Source organism: Capra hircus, chromosome 6, assembly GCF_001704415.2.
Source record: "Capra hircus breed San Clemente chromosome 6, ASM170441v1, whole genome shotgun sequence".
Classification (NCBI taxonomy): Eukaryota; Metazoa; Chordata; class Mammalia; order Artiodactyla; family Bovidae; genus Capra; species Capra hircus.
In genome coordinates this window covers 24,685,291-24,712,615 of record NC_030813.1, presented here as the reverse complement: position 1 = coordinate 24,712,615, position 27,325 = coordinate 24,685,291, and the positions used below count along the sequence as shown (strand labels likewise).

The window sequence follows — 27,325 nt, the reverse complement described above, 5'->3', positions numbered from 1 at the left end:
AGTTGTTTCATGCTTTCTAATATCTGAAAAATTCTAAACTGCGAAACACATATAGCCCCGAGGTTTTAGATAGGAGGCTGTGGGGCTGCACTGAGAGTCTGCTGCTACAGTTGAACTCCTGCCTGCTCTTTGAACCATTGATGAGTTGGACTGGCAGGACCCCAGGGGCTGTGTTCTCATCAGTGAGTGGGGTCTGGAAACAGTTTGAAACAGACATTTCTGGTGTTCGGTTTGAATGCAGCTCCTGCTGCCCGTGGGACATTTGCCTCCTGTTGCAGCCTAATTATCCAGTGTTCACCGTGTCGGCCTCATTTGCGTTTGCCTGGGTTTCTCATTCTCATTACATTTCCCTTCTAGGCCTGAATTTTAACCCTACTTTGCAATCGGCTTTCCTGAGTTTTGTTTCTATCAGCCCCTTTCCCCCGGACTGCACCTGGCTTCCTATATCACTTACATCGACTCTGCTCGATGTAAGTGTGCAGATCTGTGACTCAGGGCTCGGGTTTCAGCCCTGGCCCGTCTCAGGCCTGTGTTGTGTTCTCTCTGACACTCAGATTCTGAGAGTTGAATACAGGGTCTTCCGTGGAGAGCTTCTCGGTGTGGATTCTCATCATCATTAGAGTGAGTTTTGATGTCAATCAAATTAAACCTTGAAAGGAGAGTTATTGTTTGTATTCTAAAGCAAAAGTTGTCCTATTTAGGCCAATATACAGTTCAAAAGATAGTTTGGTAAATTCTATAGTGGAAATTGTCACTAAATAAAATAAGGCAATGTTCTGTTCTTGACAACTGACTTAAATCTTTGAGGGGTGTGTGTGTGTGTGTGTGTGTGTCAGTGAGTCTAAAATGGCTAATGATATTTGGAGAAGAGGAAACATGGCAGAATGGCCCAGAAAGGGGACTTGATCACGTTTGTTCTTGGATCCCACTTCTCTTTCAAGCCTGCCACAGTGGAAAACATCAAAATAGTCCATGTTATGATGTCATTGTCTCAGTCAACTGTAATTAACTTATGTCTTCCTTTTGGAGAAAGCTAAACTCAAGAAGTCTTTGTAAGATCATCAAAATTTTATTTCTAGCCCTACAACTGTTATAAAAGCACACCTTCAGGTTAAAAGTGAAAAGTTCGTATCTAATAATTCATAGAATTTGTTCATGTGAAACAATTATTTGGGAAATTTTCAGAAGCTTGAATGTTTTGCGTTTCCACCTGGTGTCTGCCATTGTGCAGAACAGCCTAGCGTTATTCTGTGATACTTTTGGTTAGCACTCACTGGTCAAAAATTTGCTTTGAGAATATCGATAGGGTCCACTAATTTTCTGAGGAAATCAATTAGGAATGAAGAAAGAAGAAAAAAAGGTAATATCTAATTCTGACTTACTTTCTCAGCAAAAATGTTGTTAGTCCTCTTCCCAAAAAGAACAAGCAACATGGATCTGCAAAGAAAGAAAATAAGGGAAAATTAAAAACATATAGGGTAATTTGAACAGTATTTTAAACATTTTTACAAAAGCAATGGAAAACTGAAAAATAAAGTTCTGTATTTTTTTTTTAGGGTGGATGGAAGAAAGGAGAAAAAAAAAAAAAACCCAGGTTTTCCCTCTTTAAAAATGTTTTCCTTAAGTCTTTTTGTCTCAATGTTCTACTCCCTCCCAAGTTTTTGACAACTGAAAGTTGTCTCATTCTCCTTCAAAGCCTTCCAGAATAGAATTGCAATGAGTTCCTGTCAGTAATTTTTACTTTCAGTTAAAACCACTTTCCTTATGCAAGTGCATTAGCACTGAAGAAAGAGCCATATTGTTAGGCCTTCACTTTTGCTTTTATGTGAAAACTACTTCCTGAGAAATAATTTTCATTTACTTTGCAAATCGTCCACAGTTGGAAGAGTCACAAAGTGTATAAAAGCTAAAGTACACGAGGCAATCAATACGTGTGAGTGGCTGGTTACTCATGTTGGAATAGTGAGGTCGAGGTAAATGAACATGAAAAATAAAGGCTGAAATGTTTCTATTTTAAGCCTAAATTATGGAAATAAATGTTTGCTGTGGTTATCATTACTTTATATTTAAATCAGCACTTAAAGGAGACTAGAAGTTTATCGCTATTGGGAGCTCAGAACAGTGGCTGGCACAGAGTGGTGTTGAATAAATAAATGTTTACTGACTAAATACATGCATGTATGAAGATCTCTGTATTTATTCTTTCTCAATCCTTTAAAAAAAATATATCATATGACAGTCCCAGAACGTGGGGGAAAGCAAGTATTAATTTCTGAGTTTGGAACTGAATGTTTATTTATTTTGAAAAACGTTGGGAATGCTTTGCTTGTGGAATGTTAGTTGCACACAATAAAACATCAGCCTGTGTTTCATCCCTACAAAAGTAAAGATTTTTGCTTTCTGGTTTAATTATCTAATTAGAATTCAGTAAGCTATGCAGAGGCTGCCCTTTGGGGCTTATTAAATCATCAAGGTTGAGTGTTGCAAGTGAAGGGAACACAGTTTTGAGTGGAGCCCGTTGTTGCCTAAGTCCTTTGGTTACTACAGCTCTGTTCGAGAGGAGAGAGCAACCTTGGGCCAGAGGGCAGTCTGGTACCCCGGGGCGGAGGAGGAGATGCCGTGGTGGGCGAGGCGGGGAGGGCGGCTAGGATCCGCTTACAGCCAGCAGGGACTAGGACGCTGCGACCCCGTGGCCAAGGCAGCGTGGTTCTGAGTGTTGATGTGCAGGGTCAAACAAGCTTAATCTTTGAAGCCGGCTGACCCCAGGTTCACTGGAGAAACAGGCTGAATCACAACAGCCTCTGGATTGAAATCCCAGCTCTGACGGAACAGGAGCTTTCCCTGTTGATGCTGCTACAGCGTTTGCTCCTAATGCTGGGAATTCAAGCGTTTAAGTATCCAAGGCCATCGGTTGAAATGCTACCAGCTTGAAAGTCTCACAATTGTTTAAAAAAAAAAAAAAAAAAAAAACACTAACAGAAAAAGCCGCAAACCCTTTACATTTCGTATGGCCAGCCAGGGGACCATAGTCTTCTGAAAAAAGAACACACAGCCTATCTTTTATAAACTGAGATCTCTGCTATTTTTTTCTGTATTTTAAACTTATGTTGATTGCCATGCCATGCGTTCATTTCTTAACCAGAAAACAAGAGATATTTTTCACTTGATATAAAAATGCCTGTCTTGATAACATTACAATATGTTACTTCATTATAAAAGGCCAGTTCTTCCATGCTGTTATACTTACTATCCACAGAACCACTAGTTGTCAACATATCTTGTTCCAAATGGTTGCATTTTTTCAAAAAATCCAGGACATTTGTCATTTTGAAGCTCGTGCCTATATGATAGGTAGCTGCATGAAGGTTCTTTTCATCAGTTGGAATGGTTTTTACTGAAAGGAAACGCATTTCCATGTGAATGTATTGGGGTTTGCAGCCCCACACTGCTGCCTGCCTCCTTGATTTTGGCTCTACTCACAGTTCCTTTTATTGGTTTTTGGCAAGTTGCTGAGGGCATATGTTTTGGACTTTTCTTGCCTGATTTGTTAGATTCTGCTGACATCCAGGAAAGTGCTGCAAAAAAACCTGTTGCTCATATCCAAGCTTATGTGTTTCGTGGCAGAGCCACGAGCACTGAGCTCAAGTTTCTTGACAACAAGTCTTATTTATGGAGAAACAAACATAGGTGGTATTTTGTGGGACCATGCTGTTCTCTTTCTGTGAGTAACATTTGGCATTTCTATGCACGAGGGCAAATAGATTTTTAAACATCTCATATTCAAGGGTGTTATGGAGGAAGGGATGCTGTGCTGACGGTGATGATGACGATAGCTGCCATTTACTGAGCAGACACCAAACACCAAGCAATTCGCATCCACTCATCATCACAAAACTGCAAGGGGAATGCTGCTGTGCCCATTTTGAAGATGAAGAAACTGAGGTTAAGCAGCATTCCTAGAATCTTATGGAGTGTTGAAGCCAGAAGCTTTCGCCTTCCTGTCTCTAAAATTTATGTTTTTTCCCTAAAGAAACCTGAGAGACAAATATTGCTTTTGATTTTTTAATAAAGAAAATCTTGTTCTGAAATTGTAATTCTATTTTGATGACAATGATTAAACATGTACCATAGGAGTTAGTGCCATGAGGATGCTAAGTCACAGCTAAGATGCAGAGTCTATTCCTTAGGGACTCATAGACTAGGCCAGTAGTTACTGAATGCTGGTGATTTCACCCCTCCAGGGAACATTTCTGAAGGTCTGGAGCCATTTTTGATTGGCATGGTGGGTGAACATGTTTGGAGCTAGGTTTGGAGTAGGTTGGGTCTTTCCCTTCCCTGGTGGCTCAAATGGTGAAGATTCTGCCAGCAATGCGGGAAGATGCCCTGGAGAAGGGAATCACTACCCACTCCAGTATTCTTGCCTGGCTAAACCCATGGACAGGAGCCTGGCGGACATGACTGACGACTAACACTTTTACTTTTGGAGTAGGTTGAGGCTAGGCATGCTGCTAAACATTCTACAATGATCAGACAAATCCCACAACTAAGAATTATCTGGCCCAAACTGTTAATAGTGGTGCTGTTGAGATACTGTGGTCTAGAAGGAGAAAAACACTGAAAACATGGTGGGATTTATGCTGTACTTTAATGATGGTGTGGTAGATTGTATTATTTTCCAAAATATTTGCTGACACTCTGTTGGGACCTTCCATGCAGGAGAATTATAACTCTTGTCCCATTAATGCCAGGCGCAGCCGTTTGGCTTGCCTTGACCGATGAAATATGGAGAGAAATTTAAAGAGCCATCCCTCTTTTCCCTCTGTCCTAAGACTGTCAAGTTCCAGGCAGGCCTCCTTTATCTGGAAACTTAAATAAAGACAGAGCTTCCCTGGTGGCTCAGATGGTAAAGAAAAGTGAAAGCGAAAGTCCCGTCTGACTCTATGCAACCCCATAGATTATACAATCCTTGGAATTCTCTGGAATTCTCCAGGCCAGAATACTGGAGTTGGTAGCCTTTTCCTTCTCCAGGGGATCTTCCCAACCCAGGGGTTGAACCCAGGTCTCTTACTTTGCAGGTGGAATCTTTACCAGCTGAGCTATAAGGGAAGCCCAAGAATACTGGAGTGGGTATCCTATCCCTTCTCCAGAGGATCTTCCTGACCCAGGAATTAAACTGGGGTTCTCCTGCTCTGCAGGCAGATTCTTTACCAACTAAGCTATGAGGGAAGCCCAGATGGTAAAGAATTTGCCTGCAATGCAGGAGACCTAGATTCTATCCCTGGGTTGGAAAGATGCCCTGGAGAATGGAATGGCAACCCACTCCAGTATTCTTGCCTGGAGAATTCCATGGACAGAGGAGCCTGGCAGGCTACAGTTCATGGGATCACAAAGAGTTGGACATGACTGAGTGACTAACACTTACTTAAATAAAGACAGCATGGAGGAAGATGCAGTCTACTTCAAAGACTGGAATCATAAGCAAGACCTAAACCCTTGTTGAAAGCTAGTGAGGTTTTGGGATTGTTACTATAGCATAATTTTGTCCATTCTGGCTAATGCAGATGTAGTTATTATTTCAACAAGTGACAGGGATGTGGGATTTTGGTAGGAGAATAACCTAGAATAAAAGACTGGAGCCAAGGTATGCTAGATGACAAAGGGTAGATTTTAATTTTATGCATGGAAAGTTTAGTAAGAGTGGGAAAGGAAATTAATTTTGAGATCAGAGGGAAAGGTCATTCAGAAAGGGACACATACAGGGGGGCAGGAAATCGGTTAGACTCTGATTATAGTTGAGAAGCAAGAGTCTGAATATGGGCAGGGTTCATGTAAATGAAAAGTTGGAGGATTATGAAGAGTGAGAAGGAAAAAATTAATGGGCATGAAAATGTATTTACCATGGACAAGGAGAAGATGATTTAAAAATGATATCAAGATTTTGAGAGAGTATTTTGGAAATAGGTATCACACAAGAACACCTTTTGAGATGGATAGGATAAATTCCTACCAGAGCTTATTGCACTTGGGATGGGCTTGTCTAGTGGGAGTAGTTCACAGGCAGTTGGCGGTGAGGGTCTGGACACTAGGAATCCTGGTGTGATTTACATATCTGGGCATCATCCTTGTATAAGGATGCAATTTGGACAATATTATCTAGGGATAGTGGCTAGAACTGAAAGAGGAACTTAGGGAAAATGGAGTTGGGGGCTTGGGAAAAATAAACCTGATGGGAGGAATGTCAGACATCTAAGTAGAAAATGCTGCCACGGCTGGCTAGTAAGGAGCTGTGTGAGGTGCTTGCAGAGCCAAACAAGAGTGTAAGGAGGCAAATTAGTGCGTACTCCAGCGTAGGTTTCCATGCTCTCCTCCAGGGAATCTTTCCAACCCAGGGACTGAACCTGTGTCTCAATCTCCTGCATTGGCAGGTGGGTTCTTTGCCATTAGTGCCACCTGGGAAGCCCAATTAACTGCAAAGAAGTGGTTAAATGCCTATGCTATTATTCTGAAGCAGTTAAGTTCTGGAGAAAAAAAATAGTACACAGTTATAAGGCCAGGAATTTATAAACATTCATAATAAATGTTTGAAGTTTGTAAAATGTGGAAGTTTGAAGTTTTCTTCAGTGTAAGGATGAAAACTAGAAATAACAATAGCACTTGCTTGAAAAAAAATTCTTGACTTATATTGGAAATTTATAATTTTAAACTTTAATTGTTATGTCTTTGCTGTGCCTACCAGTTAGAAATGAGTTTACTATATTCTTTGTTTGGGTATTGGTTGTATTTCTAGGTAAAAATATTCTTCATTTGATTATGACACATTAATCTTCCTTCTCGGTTTTCATGTTTCAGGGCAAACTAACCAACAGAGGCTCACAGCTGAAAGGCTGAGCTTTTTGAACAAGCCCTTCTCCACTCCCTCCAGAGTTCGCAGGCAATGCATCCTTTACTTTTGAAGTTTTGCTGGATGGATCAAATAGGTTGGTGTTATGCTACATTTCTTAAGAATAGGTCAGAGCACCATCTGTTTCTTTTCCTCTGGCTTCACACCTCAGTATGTTAGGGTCCTGGGACATCATGACAGAGAACTCTCACCCAATGGTCCACCACCAACCTGCTGGTGGCTGCAGGAATTATGGAGAGAGTGCTTGAGAGAAGTCACGGGGATGGATGAGATTGCCCAGGGAGAAAAAGTGTGAAGCAAGCTGCTGTGAAGATCGAATCTGCCTTCTTCTGAAAGCAGCACCAACCTGAGTGATTTCATCCAGAATAATAAATAATAATTTCCTTTCATTTCTCAGCCTAATCATTCTGTCACTTGGTGTTTACTGTAGATAAAAGTTTAGGGCCTTTCTTAGATATGGAGAGATTAGTACATAGTTCCCTTTCAGGCACTTAGCAAGTAATTAAGGCTAGTTCTTTGGGGATTCTGTAGTTTACACCAGAGAAGGTTGTTTGAGATTCTGCTTTCTGTGCTAAAGCTATCTGATCATCATCATCATAACCATCATCAGTGAAACATCCTCTCTCATTGCACAGTGAATTGGAATTATAAGAGTTATGTTTGGGAGCCTCGTGTTTCCAGGTCCTCGAGATACAACCCTTGTCAGGAGCCCAGCACCCTCACGTGCCCACTGTACAACCCATATTTTATTTCAAGTTTCTGACCTTTCTTTTCCAACCCTTTGAAAGTTTTGATTTGATTGGTTAATTAAATGGGCTTTATTCCAGGGCTGTGCATTTTCCTGTTAATACAGACCTTCTGGAGATACGGGCTTTGCTGGTGGCTCAGATGATAAAGAGTCTGCCTGCAATACAGGAGGGCAATCCACTCCAATATTCTTGCCTGAAGGGTCCCTATGGACAGAGGAGTCCATGGGGTTGCAAAGAGTCAGACATGACTGAGCAACTAACACTTTTCTGGAGCTATAAAACCTTAACCCATATAGCTCTCATTAACAAAACAATGTTCAGGGAAACAGAGGAGGTATTTTTTGAGAAGCCTTTAGATCTCCTTTTAATCATACTACTTTAGTGATCAGTGACTTTGCTTCTCCACTCTGTATATGTAAAGAATAGCTGAATACCATTTTGATGTGGGTTGAGCAGAGAGAAAACCAGGACCTGTGATTAACATTCTTGCATTTTAATTATTGATTAGGAGTAATCAGATGATTTAGCTTTAAGCAGATTCAAAATGTTCCATTATAATTAACAGTAGAAGAGCATTGAAACATGTTTATTATCATATGTGAAACAGATCACCAGTCCAAGTTCGAAGCATGAAACAGGGCACTCAAAGCCAGTGCACTGGGACAACGCAGAAGGATGGGATGGGGAGTGAAGTGGGAGGAGGGTTTCGAGATGGGGGACACATGTATACCCGTGGCTGATTCATGTCAATGTATGGCAAAAACCACCACAATATTGTAAAGTAATTAGCCCCTAATTAAAATAAACTAATTAATTAAAAAAAACTTTCGGAAGAAAGCAAATAATTCACATGTCTGAATCAAGATGGACAAGGAGAAGCATCAGGGCAGGTGTTGGTGAGGAGAGTGGAATCTCTAGCTTTGTGATTTGCTTAGTTTTCACTGCTCTGCTTCTCTGCCCTGGCAGCACGGTAGGGACCATACGGCAAGTTTGTGGGTATTGGTGGAGGGATGTACCACTCTTGTGCTTAAATTAAACCAGGGAAACTAAGGGAGATGAGGAAGAGAAAAATGAAGGGGCTTTGGTTCAGATATCAAATGGGTGTACCCCTCCTGAAACCGTTTAAGAATTGCTCTTGGGCTAGGAAGTACCTGGAGCCAAGGCCTAGGAAATGGGCTATGGTGAAAACATCCAATATGGGGGCTGGATGCAGGAGCCCTGAGTGACTCTGTGTCTGGCTGCTTCACTGTTGGAGGAGATCTGCTCTTTGCCGATGATTTGAGACCTCATGAGTTTCCCCCATGAGCATGCATCCTTGCAATACCCAGGCCCTGCGTATCTTTGGACATCTAATGGACTGGAAGAGGAGCTGAAATCTCCACATTTGGGAAGCCAGAATGGACAGAGGAAAGTGTAGACTCCTACTATCCACAGATGAAAAAAGAGTACTGAAAAGGTTAATTTACCCAAATTCTCACAGAAAGAAAGGAGAGTGTGAGCAATGTAGTCTTTAACTTCACAGTTGAGGCTTTCCACAGTTAATCTGTTTTGTTATAATTGCAGAAAATAGCAGTGCCGCAAATACTAAAATGCAGCTAGAGATTCTCCTGCTGTGTCCTCTGTTCTTGGCTGTGTGTGTGTTCTGGGTCCCTCTTGTGGTGGCTGGGGTGGACTGGGCAAGGATGTTGCCCCACACCCAGCGAGGTCTCAAGTTGCAGATGAGCTGCTGAGTGAGGTGTTTTCTTGTGATGCTAACAGCATTCAGGTTGAGAGATTTGTGTCATGGTCAAGGAAAGCAAAGCTGTCTGAGGAAAATTGAAATAATCAAAAGAGAACTTTCTCAGGCTCCCACGACCCATCTAACCATGAAGAGCATCTGTACTGTCATAGGCTGCCTCCCCGCCTCTTCCATAGATACACTTCTGTGCCCGAAATTAAAATTAATTTCTCCACGTTTTTACGAGATCCTGTCAATTATCTAGCAAAGGAAATCATTGCTAATTCTCACTGGGATCAAGTTTTTACTGTCTCCTGATTCCTAGCAGTAATCACATTTTCTGTTATTGCCCACATCTTTAAAAATAATCCCCCCTTGACTTCACTTCTTATTTTAGCTACCGCCCCTTTGTAGCAAGCATTTTAAATTCCCTTTTTCCTATTCCTTTTTCAACCCACTCCAATCTGGCTTTCCCAGACCACACTACTGAAACTGCTCTTGTCCAGGTCATTAGTGCCTTCGTGGTGCTAATGCCCAGGATGGATTCTCATTTTAACCTGTCAGGAGCAGTTGATACAGTTGATCACACTCATCTGTCTGAACCATCTTCTTCACTTGGTTTCTAAGGCGCCACACCCTCCTAGTAGTTTTTCTAACATGCTAGACTCTCCCTTCCTGCTTTTTTGCTTTTTTCTCTTGTCCTTGACCTCCCACAATCAGAGAGCCCCAGAGTTCAATCTTGATCCTTTTCTTACTTCCTTGATGCTCTCACTTAGGCTCATGACCTAAAATGCCTCCTACCTTCCAAAGACTTTTGCATTTATATGTGACATCCATCTCTCCTATATTAAACTTTCTACTTGAAATCTCCATGTGAAGTTCTAATAGACATCGCCACCTTTGTGTATCCAAAAACTGAACTTTTGATCTTTCTCCTGAAAGCTATTCTGCCTGCATCTCACTCCCAACTCTAATTCAGTCCATGGCAGCTTCATCCTTCAAGGTACTCAGGCTGAAAACCCTAATTAGTCTAAACTCCTCTCTTTTGTTCTCACATCTAAACATGCAAGACATATCGTTTGCCCTACCTTCTTGCCCCTTACATTGCCATAATGCTGATGTAACCGAATCATTACTCACTTGGAAGATTGCAATAGACTTTTAACTGGTATCTCAGCTCCTATGTTTTTCCTCAAGAATCTGTCCTTCACAAGGCAGCTAGAGAAATCCTCTAGAAATATAAGTCAGATCATGGTGCTCCTCTGCTCAAAACCCTCCAATGCATTCCCATTTTAATTAGAGGAAAACCTAAAGTCTTTACCTGCACCATTACCGTCATAGCTTATTTCCTGCTACCCCTCCTTGTCTTATTCCCTTCTAGACAAACAGTCCTTAGAGCTTTTGCACTGGAACAGTTTTTTTTTCCCCCGTGCATCCCTGTGGCTATCTCTCTCACTCCAAGATTTATTCAAACGCCACTTTCTCAATGAGCCCCCAACCCCCTAACAACACCACTTAGCAGTGTAGCTGCTTCCGCCTTATTCTCAGTACCCTTAATCCCTTTACACTGTTCTATTCCTGCTTTTCTTTCCATGGAGTTTATCAACTTCCTGTTTACCTTATAATTTGCTCACTTATGATATCTGTTGTTTATTGTCTGCCACTTTCTAGAACATTAGCGCCACACAGGGCTCAGATTATTGTCTGTTTGGTTCACTGATGCTTGAAATTCTTAGAAAAGTTGCTTGGCATATAGTAGATGATCAAAAATGTTAAATTAATGAACGCATAAGCAATTTCCTTTGCCAAGGACAAGGGCTCCCATGAGGTCAGAAGCTGGGAAAATTAGAAAGTGGAGGAGGGAAAGTGAACAGCGGGATGAGGACCAAGGCAAGCCTAAGCTGCAGGCTTTGTCTTGAGTTGTAGAGGTGGGTTTGACTGATGAAAGTCACCATGCAGCACTGAAAGCCCAATTTCTTCACCATTCTCCATGGGCTGTGACTCCCAGAATCTCTACTACGTTGATTTTCTTCTTTGCATGCATTTCAGTCTGTCGGAATCTTTTAAACATACGATGCCCAAAATGAAACACAATATTTCAGATACGCTGAAACCAGCATCCCATTAATATCATGGGTCATTATCTTGTCTGAGCCTACACATTCAGCAATGTAGTCAAAAAGATCTTTAACTTCCCAGGGTTGAATAACACATGACTCAGAATGAGTCTGCTGTCAACCAAACCCACACGTTACTTTTGTTTATTCTTTCACACAAAACATACTTCAACAAAATCTGCTTAATTCTATTCATTTAACCTATGTGTATGACTTTCATATTTTTTTCTATTAAATTTCTCTTTTCAGTTTAGAGTTGTTATCCTAACCTATCAAGATCATAATTCAGTATCTTAATGAACAGTCCCAGCTTTTCATCTTTGGAAATTTGACAATTAAAAAAAAGTTGTTAAGGTGTTGATAAAATGTCCTGGACAGAGTTCTTGAGAAAATCTATGCCAAACTGTTACAAACCTATATTTCCATAATAACAGGATCTATTTAATACTCTGGATATATAGGTTTAAGCTAGCTATTTCTTAATCTTACCTGAAAAATTGTTACTGAATAATTTTTCAAATGTTTTGCTGAAAATCATATGTGCTATGCCTATAGGATTCTGTTGATTTTCCAGTCTAGCATTTTGAACAAAAGAGAAAGTGAGACCAGTTTGGCATAGTTTTGTTAGATAAGCCCATGTAGGCTTTTGGGGAGCCCTTTATATGAACTCACAAATTATCTTTGATTAATTCTGTCTTGCAGTCAGGTTTGCTAGTTCCAATTTGAAGATTTGACCATCTCCATCACAGTGACATTTTACCTCTGTTTATTATTTTGTGACTTATATGTGGAAAGAAATGTTCATATACTTCTTCTAGATAAGTGGTCTTTATCATTTAAATTTTAATATGTTCTTTTCTATAAATGCATATATGAAATCTTATCATACAGATTTTAATGTCATCTTTCTTTTCCTAGTTTGCTTGACTCTCTCCTCATCCCTCCTCCTCCATTCACACTGTCCATTCACTTTTGCTCCAGATACTTCATATTAGCACCTAGTATACATCTTACAAGGAGTCTTCCTAGCTGGCTGAGTGGTAAAGAATCGGCCTGCTAGTGCAGGAGACACAGGAGACGTGGGTTTGATCCCTGGTCTGGGGAGGTCCCTTGAAGTAGGAAATGGCAACCCACTGCAGTATTCTTGCTTGGAGAATTTCATGTTCAGAGGAGCCCGATGGGCTATGATTCATGGGGTCACAAAGAGTTGGACATGACTTAGCATGCATGCATGTACATCTTACATATTTCTATATAATTGCACATTCATATAATCATAGGTGACTTCCTCAATGAACTCTTAGGCGGCCTATTTCAAAGAGAATCAGTTTATCCTTCCCTGAGAGAGGATATTACCCGTAAACTGTCCTAGAAGCATCTATTTTTGTGCTTTGAGACCTCAACCTAAAGGTAATAGAATAATTCACTTTCCTTTCACTCAGTAAAATTCATGGAGCTCCTCCTGTGTCCCAGGCACTGTACTCAGTTGTGCAGTAACTCTGGGCCTGGCCAAGGTGCAATCCACCTCTCTATTTTTTCTTTTATCTCTAGGAAAAAAAAAACAAACTCTTCTGCTTAGAAGGTGTTTCTTACTAACTGAATGTTTGTGTCCACCCCAAGTTCACGTGTTGAAGCCCTAACCCCCCAAAGTTACTCTGTTTGGAGAGAGGGCTTCTAAGGAGGCAAAGTTAATTGATGTCATAGGGTGAGGCCCTGATCTGATAGGATTAGTGTCCTTATAAGAAGAGACGTCAGAGAACTTTCACCAGAGGGAGACAGAGTCTGCTAATTGGGAGACACACATTTTAGTGTGTTGGGGGAGGGTGGTGAATAAGAGTACACTCTGTGGTATACAAGGGAAATATATTTAATAACATCAATAAAATTATAGTTATTCATTAGATGAATGTTGTTACCTATGTGTCCCACTTTCTTACAAGACTCAAACATGCAGATTTCTCTGATAATGTTCAGCAATATTAAATATTAGTGTATTATGAGCCAGGGCTTCCCTGATAGCTCAGTTGGTAAAGAATCAGCCTGCAATGCAGGAGACTCTGCTTTGATTCCTGGGTTGGGAAGATCCCCTGGAGAAGGGATAGGCTACCTACTCCAGTATTCTTGGGCTTCTCTTGTGGCTCAGCTGGTAAACAATCCTCCTGCCATGCAGGAGACCTGGGTTTATTCCTGGGTTGGGAAGATCCCCTGGGGAAGGGAAAGGCTACTCACTCCAGTATTCTGGCCTGGAGAATTACATGGACTATATAGTCTATGGGGTCGCAAAGAGTGGGATACGACTGAGCGACTTTCACTCCACTTCATGAGCCAAATTGTGTTCCCCCGCATGACTCTCCCTTACCTTGGAATGTGACCGTACTTGGAGATAAGGCCTTTAAGGGCATTATTAAGTTAAAGTTGGGTTTTCAGAGTGGCCCCAACCCAATCTGATTGGTGTCCTTATAGCAAAAGGAGATTCTGATACAAAGAGATACCAGCAATGTGAGTACAGACAAAAGCCTGAGAGAGGGCCCAGGGAGAAGGGGTTCCTCTGCTAGTTAAGGAAAGGGGCCCCAGAAGAAACCAAGCCTTCAGGTGTCTTTATCTTAGAATTTTGGTTTTCACAGTTGTAAGAAAAAAGTTTCAGTTGTTTAAGCCACTCAGTCTGTGATATTGTGCTATGGAAGCCCAAGCAGACTTATACAGACTGGGTATAAGGATTGCATTTATTTTGTTTTCCTAACTGTCCCTTCTCCTAATGTTTTGCAGGCACTGCAGTTACCTTCCAGCCCCTTTGCTGTTTAAGGAGATTATTCAGGTCTGCTCTCAGATACCCTGGGCACAGTATTATTTCTATGAGAATTAAGTACTAGCAAATTCATGTGAAAAACATGATTTTTCTCTCTTGATCAAAAAGCTGGCTATCATGGGGTTAACCAGTCATTTTGAAAAGCACGTAGAGTACAACATTTTATCTATTAAAAATCTGTTCTTCCCAAACAATGCATAACCTTGCCTAGGACACACTCTGAAAGCACTTTTCATTTATTATCATTTATTGTTCTATTTACATGAATTTTCCTTCCAAGTTCTGCCTGTAACATTCTCCATCTCTTTTTTATGAGGACAAAATTGTAGTGTACCCATCCAGATGGTGGGAGGTTGGTAGAAACAGACCCAGGAGTGGGCCTTAAAATTTTAAATCCACACTCAGTCTTCAAGGCCAAGATGACTCAATGTATCATGCAGAAAGTGAAGCTAGTGTCCAGGATGGGGCCATGCAGTACTTAATAAATAAAAGTGTAAAGATGGGACCTAGAGTAGGAAATGGCAACCCACTCTCGTATTCTTGCCTGAAAAATTCCATGACAGAGGAGCCTGGCAGGCTATAGTATACGGGGTCGAATACAGTCAGTCACGACTGAGCGACTGATCGCATAGAGACGGGAAATAGTTGGACTGACTCAGAACTTATTCTCTGGAGCCCAAATGTCCTCGGGGTTCCTGAGCTAAATTCCCACACTTAGTGTATTCTTTGAGCCAGATTCGAATCTGTTCCCTTCTTTACCCTGGAAGCCTTTGCCCCACAGCTGGGGCTCATTTGGTTTGGATTTTCATCTATAAATTGCTGTCAGCGAGGATCTTGAGGAGCTAATTGGTGAAAGTAACCTAAAAACGGGACCCTAGAACGGAATGAGAGAAACTGAATTTTCATCATTCCCTTCCTCCAAGAATTGTGTTACCCTTTGCCAAGAAACAACTAGCTTTGAAGCTTGAGTAATCTCTCTTGTTTGAAAGCTAAAAGCCAACTTAGATGAAATGCCATCAAACAAAAGTATGTCTCTCAGTCTTATTGAGAAGCGTGGAGCGGATAGTGTTTGTGATTCAAAGTCCCACTTGGACACACTTCAAAGAGGGACTCCAGGCAGAACTGCTAAAAGCTCCGCCAGCACCAGGATGCACAGATTTCTAGTCGCTGGGGCCCCAGCTCAGTTCCTGCATCTGAGAAGCATCATAATTGCTGTCCTTTTAATCTTTTTTGCAGCTTATCAAATGGAGGCCACTTCACAGCAGGACACAGGTTCAAAATAATAAAAGCAAAATTTGTAGTGATTTGATTTTCCCTTAAAAAAAAAATCTTTGCAGTGATACTGAAGCTTAACAAAAGTACAGGAATTTAAATTGGCAAAAGCAGGGTCAGGAACAGCTCAGATGATGGAAAAGCACTTCTGGCATCTAAGAGCTGGTTGTGAAACAAGCAAAGTAGATATGAATGTCAGGTCACAACCATAAAGCTTTCCATTGTTTATACAGCCACTAATTTTAATCTCTAGATTACACTCCATGAAGGTCTTGTAACTTGATCTCAGTCTATTCAGGGTTTTCAGTGTCCATCTGGCTGCTTAAGGCACCTGTATACATCCCTCAATTAGGCAGCTTTGAGATATCCATTGTCCTGTTAGGATGTGGTCATTTGCTCCTGTGATGTGGTCATTTGCTCCTGTGACTTGCCATCTTGTCCCTATGCCTGACCCATTGCCTCCAGCAGCTCTGCTTACTCCTTCCACATAGAGTCTGGAGCACAGGGACCGTCAGGCCCCTTGACATGGCACACGAAAAGTCCTTCCCTAGGTATATAATCATACTATAGAGATGCACCTGTATCCTGTCCACTTTTGTCCTTTCTTCTAAATACTAAATCTGTTCCATTTTAAATACTGCCTTCATTTCATTTTAGGGTCTTTTTTTCTCTTCAAAATATAAGTGTAGAATGAGTAGAGCTACTCTATGCAAAAGGAAAATGAAACAGAATAAAACATTTTTTAAAAAGAACATAGCTCTATTATAGTGGCCTATATTGTGAGAAGTAAGTAAAATGTGACAACATAAATAATTAGTAAGAGAAAAATGTGATGGATTTTGTGGCTTTAAAAAAATGCATTCTGGTCAGGGTGTGATTAGCAGTGGGGGCTGGAAGGATCCCTGGGAGAGAGGAGACTTGGGCCGTACCTTGAATGAGGTATGCATTTCTGCAGGCAGATAAAAAGTGATCGCAAGGGCAATGGATGTTCCAAGAAAACCTAGTGGTTTATTCTGGCTCTAGATCTCCAATTTAGATGACTTCCGAGAAGCACAGGCAGGCTTAGGGTCAACTTACAAGTTGGAAGATAACACATGGGGTTTGAGTTTCTCTGAGGTTTGAGTGTGTCAAGGTCAGTTTAGGTGTACCTCTAAAAGAGCCAAAACCCTAGATTAGTTTCAGAGCTCTCCTGATCTCTTGGAAGTGCTCCTGACCACAAGACCAGTCTGTGGGTCAGAGCAGATGAGATCAGGAAGCCCTCCTCAACAAACCTCCCACCCACTCCAGATGGAGTTCATTAGTGCCTTCAGCCCAGCCCGCCCACCTCTGCAACCTTTGCTTGCCTCCCTCACTGGAGTCATCACTTTGCTCATTTTGTTTACAGGGTCATTTTTCCTGCATGCTCTGGTCCCTGAGAGCAATGCTATGTTTTATTCCCAGTGCCCCTTGGTGTCTTCAGCATCTAGTACTTTCCTAGGACCTAACTTAGGAGGAACTTAGTTGAGTAGAAATGAAAAGACCCACTGCCGAGCCAACTTCCTGCTAGTCTTTATGGAGCTCTGTATTTTTATATTGGAGAAGGCAATGGCAACCTATTCCAGTACTCTTGTCTGGAAAATCCCATGGACGGAGAAGCCTGGTAGGCTGCAGTCCATGGAGTTGCTAAGAGTTGGGCATGACTGAAGTGACTTAGCAGCAGCAGCAGCAGCAGCAGCAGCAGCAGCAGCAGCAGCAGCAGCAGCAGCAGCAGCAGTATTTTTATATAGGTTGAAGTGAATCTCATCCAGCTCTTGTGGTAGAAAAGTGGGTTGAGTTAGACATTCTCTGTTTTCCCCATTTATTTATTTTAAAAAATTTTAAAATTAATACAATTTTTGCATGTTACTTTCATTTAGTTATTACAAAATATTGGCTGTATTTCCCATGTTGTACAATACATCCTTCCGCCTAGTTGTTTGTACCTCCCACTCCCTCACCCCTGTGTTGCCCTTCTCCATCCTCCCCACTGGTACCCACCCATTTGTTCTCTATATGTGCAACAACTTCTTTTTTGATATATTCACTAGTTTGCTGTACTTTTAGATTCCAGAAACTATTGTTTTCCTCATTTCATAGATGAAGAAACAGAGGCAAATGTAGATTAAGTAACTTTACAAAGATGACAGAGTTAGTAACTGGCAGAGCCAGTATCCCAATCCATTAGCCACCCAATGTCATCAAACACTTATTACGGGTCTATGCCCTCTATTGCCATGTGTTAGGAGATAGAGAAATGGGTGAATTGGAAGAATTTCTGTCTTTACGGAGCTTTTATTCAAGAACTGGATGACAGGCTGTACACCAGTAAATAAATATCATAAATCAGACAATAATAAATGCAAGAAAGCTAACAGCTAGTATAATATAATGAAGTCTGACTGGGTCAAGGGAGGCCTGTGACTACTTCTAGATAACATGGCTGAGAAGTCAGTGACAGTTGAAGTGAGATTTAAAGAATGAGAAAGCACTGCCAGCAGAAGTTCTATGGGGACCCCTGGAGAGTATGTGGAAGCTCTGCCCCCTTTCTCCACACTTTGCCCTACACCTTGCCCTATGTGTCTCTTCCATCTGGCTGTCCCTCAGTTAGATAATATTATAATAAACTGGTTTTAAAAAAAAAAGGTGGAGGGGGCTTCCCAGGTGGCACAGTCGCAAAGAATCCATCTGCCAATGCAGGAGATGCAAGAGACACAGGTTCAATCCCTGGGTCAGGAATATTCCCTGGAGTAGGAAACAGCAATCTACTCCAGTATTCTTGCCTGGAAAATTCCAAGGACAGAGAAGCCTGGTGGGCTATAGCCCATGGAGTTGCAAAGAGCTGGATTTGACTGAGCAGCTGAGCACAGCACGCAGTACAGCAAGTTAAAAAAGAAAAACGTTACTTGGGCAGGGAATGGGGAAGAGCTTACTCTTTGTGACCGGAGTTTGGGGAAGAGTTGAACAATTAAAAAAGCGGAAAGGCCACGCTTTACATATAACAGTAAGAGTTTGAATTTATTCTAAGAGCAGTGGGAAGAGTTTTTCACAGGGTAGTCAAAGGATTTATGGTTTACAAACATCACTCTATTTTAATAAGGATGATTTGTAGTTGTTGTAGGTGTAGGAGTAGGGAAAACAGGCAGGAGGTCATAGCCCAGTTCTGGTCAGAGGTCACAGCTGCTGGGACCAGGATGGTGGCTCCGTATGGAGAGAAAGGAGTACGGTGAGAAATATTTTGGAGTTTGAGCCTACAACTCACTGATAGATTGGATGTGGCAAATGGGAAAGAAAGGGAACTGAGATGTTCCTAGATATTTTTACTTTAGTCACTGTTTGAACGTTTGTGTCATTTTATAGAGATGGGGAGAGGACTGAGGGAGGAACCAGTCTTGATAAATGAGATGAAATTCTAGAACTTTTGTTTGAACTGTGATTCTGAGCTTCTTTAAATATCCATCTGGAGTCTTAAGGAGGCAATTGTACACGGAGTCAGGAGCTCAGGGGTCGCCCATGTTAAACAGAAACTTCTAGACAGTGAGTTTTCACATCATCATAATAAAATTTTTGTGGTTTCATCGTTTCTGCTCCAGAGGAGAATCCATTTTCTCAAAAGCATGCCTTGACATCTAAAGTTTATGTTTTATCAAAACAAGTCAATTCTAATTCCCACCACCACCTCAGGGTGGTAGTAATATTAACCAGGAAGATCACAGAGTAAGCAGGCTGGAGGCAGTTGGGAAACGAAATGTGCAGATGTGTGTCCATGTACTGTAATCAAACTATGCCATTCTTGGGAAAGGGAAGTAACAGCGAGCTTTGTATACTGGAAGTCAACAAAACCTCTTACCAAGGAGACTGCTGTTAAAATTGGAACTTTGAGCAAATATAGAAACTATGTCAGGAGAAGGAAATGGCAACCCACTCCAATATTCTTGCCTAGAGAATTCCATGGACAGAGGAGCCTGGTGGGCTGCTGTCCATGGGGTCGCACAGAGTCAGACACGACTGAAGCGACTTAGCATGCATGCATGCATTGGAGAAGGAAATGGCAACACACTCCAGTGTTCTCACCTGGAGAATCCCAGGGATGGATGAGCCCGGTGGGCTGCCGTCTGTGGGGCTGCACAGAGTCGGACATGCCTGAAGTGACTTCGCAGCAGCAGCAGCAGAGACTATGTCTAGTAATGGTGTTGATGGGGCTAAATGGCTTCATTTGTGTCTGACTCTTTGCAACCCTATGGGCTGTAGCCCGCCAGGCTCCTCTGTCCATGGGATTCTCCAAGCAAGAATACTGGAGTGGATTGCAATTTCCTTCTCCAGGGGATCTTTCTAACCCAGGGATTGAACCAAGGTCTCTTGTCTCGGCAAGCAGGTTCTTTACCACTAGCGCCACCTGGGAAACACTGATATCTGAATGCAGCCCTCTCCATGGCAGAGAGGTGTAGAACAGGAGAAGATGGCTTTAGCCAGAGGATTAACAGAATGTGGCAATACAAGGTGAAGGTAAATTTGGACCGAATCAGAACAGAACCCATTCTCTCATCTATATCCAGCAAATAATTGTCATCATATTGTGGTGAGTGTAAGGTCGGACCCCGGGAGCCATGATGGGCCGCCCCTCCTCTTCCTCCCATTGGCGAGAAAGTCCCTAACGGAGGATCCTCCCGGATCCCGGGGACCAATGACAGCACACTCCGCGAGCTAAAGCCACCCCGCCCCAGCTGCAGGAACTGCGCTGCCTCAGCTGCATAGAGAAACCTATTAGCTCGCAATGCCGGAACCGGCAACCTATCCAAATCCCCATCCGCTAGTGCAGCCATCCCTCGCAGTGTGCATATATAAACAAACTTGCAACACGGCCAGGCGCACAGATTTCCTCGACCTGCCCCGTTGGGGCCCGGGAACCCCACCCGGGAGCGCTTCGCCATTAAAGCCTGTTAGGCATTTTTTGGTGTACCTGGTCGTCTTTTACCTAACAGTGAGGAGGAACGAGAAATTTACATCAAAACCCCTACTGTGCATCCTTTGTAATTTTTAAATTCAGTTATGCCTAAATTAACTGTATGATAAGATACATATATATCTAATTCTAGTTTCTGTTCAATCTTTTTGGACTAATCCATTTTGATTTTCTTACTCACTAAGTCCAACACAAAATTACCAGATCTTATTAATGCCATGCTGGCTGTTAAGATTCTGATGTCTCCAGAGTAGGCAGAACTAGTTGGTGGAACATTTCACGTGATTCTGTCTTAGCCAGGTTAATTTCTTCCTGGATATGCTATAAGATTCAACTAATACCTTAAAGCTAGACACAGATAAATTGGTCACATTTCCTGTCTGAAAGCTAGGAGAGAACAGTTCTAAGCAAATGAACCTGGGTTGGCTGGATTTTGCCCTGAGAAGAGGGGATGTATAAATGTGTATAGTACTTCTAAAAAAAAAAATGGGCCCAGGAGGACTGTCTCAGCTGCCTGGAGAGGCAATCTCCACCTCTGCTGCTTGACATCAAATCTTCTGATTAGAGAATCCAGTGATCCCCCTTTTAGACCTTACCCAGGTGGCTAAAATGCTCAGGAAGTCAAGCAGAATTATTTATCCTTGTCAGTTAGTGTTTATGGCTCACTCACTGTATGCTGGCCATTTTATTGACAAGGCAACTTTCTATGAACCATGGTCCTCAGGACGTTGAGGATTAATGGAGCAAAACAGAAGATTTGGGAATTTGGCACCTAGCAGGCTGGATATTCTTCTGCATTTCCCAGGATATGGAAAACTGCTGGGATAATGACAAGCCCATTTTCCATAGAGTTCTATTCGGTTTGCATTATTTTATATCACTAATTGTGCTCTGCATTTATCTGCCTACTATATATGCTTATCAACACATGTAAGAAAATATATCATAAAGCCCATTCTACAAAGGAACAAAACTGGAACCCATGTCAGAACTTACCAAATGCATTCATGAAAGCATGTGGACATATTTATGGGACAAGTTTGGATATTATTGAGAACTCTTAAATGATACAGATAAAGAGATACCAAAGAGTGTTAGGAGATAGAAGCCAAGGTATCTTTTAGGTGATACAGTCAGATGTTTCTCAAATGTTTTTAAACTGTAGCACATTTTTTTTTTTTTTTGATTGAAAGTTGATGTAGAAGCCCCGTATACAGAGGAAAGCTTTCCCATATGAGGGTGAGGGGAAGGCCTTGCCTTCTTAACCTCCCCTGAGTCACTTCATAGAATTGGAGACAGTTAGCAGGATCATTTGCAAATCCATCTGCCTGGCATTAGGAAGCTGAGTCTCAGAGGAGCCCTGGGGTGAGTAGTCCAGGATCACATTGTGCATAGTTTAAGGAATTACAGCTAGAGCTTGGTTCTACTGACTCCAGGCCCATTAAATCACATACTAGGAATCAGTTCTTCCCACGTCAAATTATGTGGGATCAGTGAAGAAAGAATTGCATGCTTATTGCTGTTGCTTTTGTATAGACCTTTCTGTTTCAAGAAGGAGTTGAATGGCTAGAAGCGACCGCATGCTTTTGCAACTTGGCCTTTTCTTCTGGCTTTGGGTGGAAGTCTACCTTACTTAGCTAAGAACTCAGATTCTTCCAGTCTTGTGTTAGGTAAGTCACTTATACCTGTATGTACTGCCATGTTTCAGGGACTTGGAATGTTCAGAACAGTGGTGGATATATTGATAGGAAACTGACATGAATGAAATGTGTCAGGAGGGTTTGAACTATGAACTTCTGAACATTGTTCCAGAGAATCCCAAGATGAGGGTTAGAAAGTGGATTCTGAATTATGAGGTCAGACAAGAAACTGTGTTAAAATTTCTTCAGCCCTATTGACAACGTCACAATTCACCCACCTGGCTCACCAACATCTCAGCGTCTGTGCTGGCCTCCTCCCTCGCCCTGAACCTCATGTGTCTTGGCTGGGGCTGACATGTCTATTCTGGATGCCCTCCCCCTATGTCTCCTATGTCTCTTGTCCCTGATATCTTAATATTTCAGATCTCCACTCTTCCTTAAAGCTTTTCAGATGCCCTTCTCAGCTCTCATGTCCCTCCTGCTATTCCTCCAGACCGGCACTTAGAGATTGCCTCTTATTAGAGTTCTTTAGTGTATGTCCGTCTTCTGTCTTCTCAGTTGTGAAGGGCTAAGAAAGCTCTGGAAAAGTGTCATATTCATAACATCAGGCAAAATGCTTGCCCATACCTCAGGCTCCCAAATCGTTGTTCAGTTGATAAGTTGTGTCTGACTCTTTGCGACCTGATGGACTGCAGCATACTAGACTTCCTTGTCCTTCACCATCTCCTGGAGTTCGCTCAAACTCATGTTCATTGAGTCGGTGATGGCATCCAACTATCACATCCTCCGTCGTCCCCTTCTCCTCCTGCCTTCAATCTTTCCCAGCATCAGAGTCTTTTCCAGTGATTCAGCTCTTCACATCAGATGGCCAAAGTATTGGAGCTTGAGCTTTAGCATCAGTCCTTCTAGTGAATATTCAGGGTTGATTTCCTCTAGGACTCACTGGTTAGTCAAATATAATTATGCAAAATATATAGAAATAGCCTTTTTGTCTTTTTTGATTACAAGTGACAATGGGGTTATAAGACGGATAGTAGAGACAATCCTAATTATGGGACTGTTATAAAAATGAGATTTTGAAATTTTATATTTATAAGTAAATAATGGGGATAGTCAAGGAATTGAACCTATTAAAAATGTTGCCTGAATTTTGAGTATGTAGAACTTGAGTTATTCAGCCTGTTTCTGTGGTTCTTTATTGAATTCTCCATTTTTAGAAATTATTTTTGAGCATTGCCTTCTCCAATTAATATATAATTTCTTGATTAGAGAATTTTTTTAATTTTAAAAATTTTATCAAAATTTACTGTTTTACTGTTTCTGACTTTATTTTCCTAGAAATTATGATGATATCAAGTTTATTTTATGTATCTAAATATACACATTATATATTTTATCTATCTATCTATCATCTGTCTTGGAGAAGGAAATGGCAACCCACTTCAATATTCTTGCTTGAAGAATCTCATGGACAGAAAAGGCTGTAGAATTATAGTCTATGGGGTCGCAAAGAGTCAGAAACGACTGAGTGACTTAGCACAGCATCATCTGTTTGTCTGTCTACCTGTCAATCTATCTATCTTTCTATTTATATGAGAAATAGTCAGGAGCAGGTTTAAAAAACTGTCATCTGTCTGTCTGTCTACCTGTCAATCATCTATCTTTTTAAAAAATTTTTATTATTATTATTCTTTTACTTTACAATATTGTATTGGTTTTGCCATGCATCAGCATGAATCCGCCATGGGTGACACGTGTTCCCAATCCTGAACCTCCCTCCCACCTCCCTCCCCATACCATCCCTCTGGGTCATCCCAGTGTACCAGCCCCAAGCATCCAGTATCCTGAATTGAACCTAGACTGGCGATTCATATCTTATATAATATTATACATGTTTCAATGCCATTCTCCCAAACCATCCCACCCTTTCCCTCTCCCACAGAGTCCAAAAGACTGTTCTATACATCTGTGTCTCTTTTGCTGTCTCGCATACAGGGTTATCGTTACCATCTTTCTAAATTCCATATGTATGCGTTAGTATACTGTATTGGTGTTTTTCTTTCTGGCTTACTTCACTCTGTATAATGGGCTCCAGTTTCATCCACCTCATTAGAACTGATTCAAATGTATTCTTTTTAGTGGCTGAGTGATACTCCATTGTGTATATGTACCACAGCTTTCTTATCCATTCATTTATATGAGAAATAGTCAGGAGCAGGTTTTAAAAACTGTTATTTTGGTTCTTGCTTGATTGTAGAATTTAGTAGAAGGGTAGTCACCTTGTTGGGCCTTCTGGAATAACTTCTCAAAATTGTATATGTTAATTTGTGACAAAAAAGCGTATGACATTATAATTAAGGGCATGCATTTTGGAGTTAGACTGCCTGAGTTTGAATCACAATTCCACTACTTCTCAATTGTGTGAGCAAGGGCAAGTTGTTTTAACTCTCTGTTTTCTTGATTGTAAAATGGGGATAACAATAGTACTTACCTCCTAGGGTTGCTGTAAAGACTAAATGAGGTAATATTTTAACTGCTTAAAACAGTACCTGGAACTAGTTATACCATATAAGTGCTAGTTGTTATTATTCTAGAACCCTCTTTTGACTCTCTCTTCCTATCTCTCTCCCCATGATATGCTCCTCTTTGGTATGTTCTTGAGTATCAGTTACATGGTTGAGATGAGCATGAGTAAATATAGGCATATGCACCTCAAAGAACACTACATATATACTTCTCAAGAGTAGGTGTTAATGCTGATGAGAAAGTTCTTATATCAGGAGTATTGTAGAAGTGTTGATGACCCTGCTCATAACTGGGAGTAGAATATACGAAGCAGTGATTAGAAATGCAGTCACTGCATTAAGGAGTGTTCTGATAACACAATATGGGCTTTACTGTAGGCAACTTTGGTGTTTTATTAAGGTATAAGCAGAACTGCATATCTCAAACAGCCATTCTAGATTGCAAGGTTTGCTGATGCTAAAGAAGTGCAAATATATACAATTAATGGGTGAATGATGGGGAGAATTGTTTGCTGAATCAGCCTTACACTGAGTTGCATCTGATTGATCATATTTACAGCTCTCTTGAAAACAACAAGCCTCCTGCATGTACTGAGATAGTTTTAGTGATCCCATTGCTTGCCATCAGTCTGCATAATAAGACTCACCTTCATGGACCTTTTCCCTAAGTTTTGAAACTCTGCAGGTGTTTTCCTTATCCTTTTTATATTTCTAAAGTGTGTGTGTTTAGTAGAGAAATGCTCCAAATTGTGCTTGCTGTGCTTGATTGGACATGTGGCTTTTCCACTTTGGGTTTTAAATAGATTTGCAGATTTAGGAGTCTGCAGACTACCTACTGCACTTAACCAGATAATTTAGCACCCACCAAAACTTTCCAGTTTTGTTTTTTATGCTTACTCATAGATATAAATCCAAATTATATTTTTATTTTTAATATTAATATTTACAGAAACAGAATTATGGATCCTTCATGCATAGGGTCAGTCAAGGCAAGAGAAAAGTAAGAAGAAATGGAATATATATATATATATAAAATATATGTATATATAATTTTCTTTTTTTTTTTTTTTTTGCATCATAAAATCATGCCATGACTAAGGAGCCTGGCAAGTAGTCACAGGGGGAAAATAGGCAAATGCCAAATACCTGAATAAAAAACAAAGACCTCACATAAATATTCAGACATCCTGTCTCCATAATATCAGATAACCAGGTAGGTGAAAATATCTGCATAATGGACAGAGTATTCTAGATTTTATCTGACATGTGACATCATTTAGGGGTAAACTGGACTGTAAATAATTAAATTAGCTCTTGGAAGTCTCTAGTGCTGTCTTCTGTGTGTGAGATCTAAGAAGCTATAGGAGGGTTAGCAGATGACCTAAAAGCATTTAGCACTACGTGGTCTCTACTTATCCACTCACCTCGATGCTACCACTTTAAAGAATGGGTCTACTAAGTTAATTTCATCTCAAAAGATAAACAAGTGCTCCCAGAAAAGAATTTGCTAACAATTAATAGCATAAGTTATAATAATAATATAATATAAAATTATTGTATAATAATATACTTATGAGATTATAATAGTATAAAAATGTCTGGCAGAAATTTGGTTTTGTTTCTAGAAGAAATCAAGGATAATTTTTATTTTGTTACCTGAGTTTTCTGTGAAAGGCGACCATGAGTGTTTCTTAGGCAGTCTGAGCCTGGGTTCCTTCCTAAGTCATGCAGGTGTAACCATACCAATTTTGGTGTTGTTATGAGGTTAAACAAGAATCCGTGTTAAAATGAGATAATTTTGACCATTATTATGTGTCTGGATCTGACACATAGTAAGTGTTCAATAATGGTAGCTGCGGGGTGCTGTCACATACCTGGGCTATTGACAAAGCTTTGGGCTAGTATAGTATAACTGCACTCAAACATACACCAGCTGTGGCATGAGCCTTTGATGCTATTCTTGCCCACTACTGAGTCAAGTATGTTTTATTTTTAATAACTGGGACTTGAGGGTGCTCCAATCTGCAGAGTCTTCTGTTGAGAATGCTCCACTAAAGGGCTCTCTCCTTGAGGGAGCTCAAGTTAATAGTTGATAGCCCTTCTGTTATTCTCTGCTGCCCAAAGGAATTTCCCTCTCTGCTCCTAGGAGAGGTAAGAGAGGCAGATGCAATGTTTTATCACAGTGGGAAATGATTATTGAAGGTAATGATCACCACTGCATGATTTGATTTTTCAACTTGCCAAGGACATAGAGGAATTTAAACTTCTAAGTAGTTTCATATAGTATATATTTTTTCTATTTAAATTAACGATTGGGGGAATGGATGCCATATGTAGGTAGGTCACTGGTACCTGTATGTACTGCCATGTTTCAGGGACTCGGAATGTTCACACCAGTGGTGGATATATTGCTAGAAAACTGACATGAATGAAATGTGTTGGAAGGGTTTGAACTATGGACTTCTGAATGTTGTTCTGGAGCATCCCAAAATAAAGTTTAGAATATGGATTCCAAATTGTCTTTCCTGTAAGGAAGGAGTACAGTAAAAGAGGCCTTATTGTCACTGTGGAGACCTACTCCCATCACCCTTTCACTGCGAAGAGCAGAAGAATAGCATCT

The 27,325-nt window shown here is 41.0% G+C and overlaps 1 long non-coding RNA gene across 1 annotated transcript; it reads left to right on the top strand.

Moving 5' to 3' along the window:
- On the top strand, positions 481-7,290 carry LOC108636275. The gene is made up of 2 exons (XR_001918246.1): positions 481-621; positions 6,850-7,290. It is a non-coding gene; the product is annotated as an uncharacterized LOC108636275 (long non-coding RNA).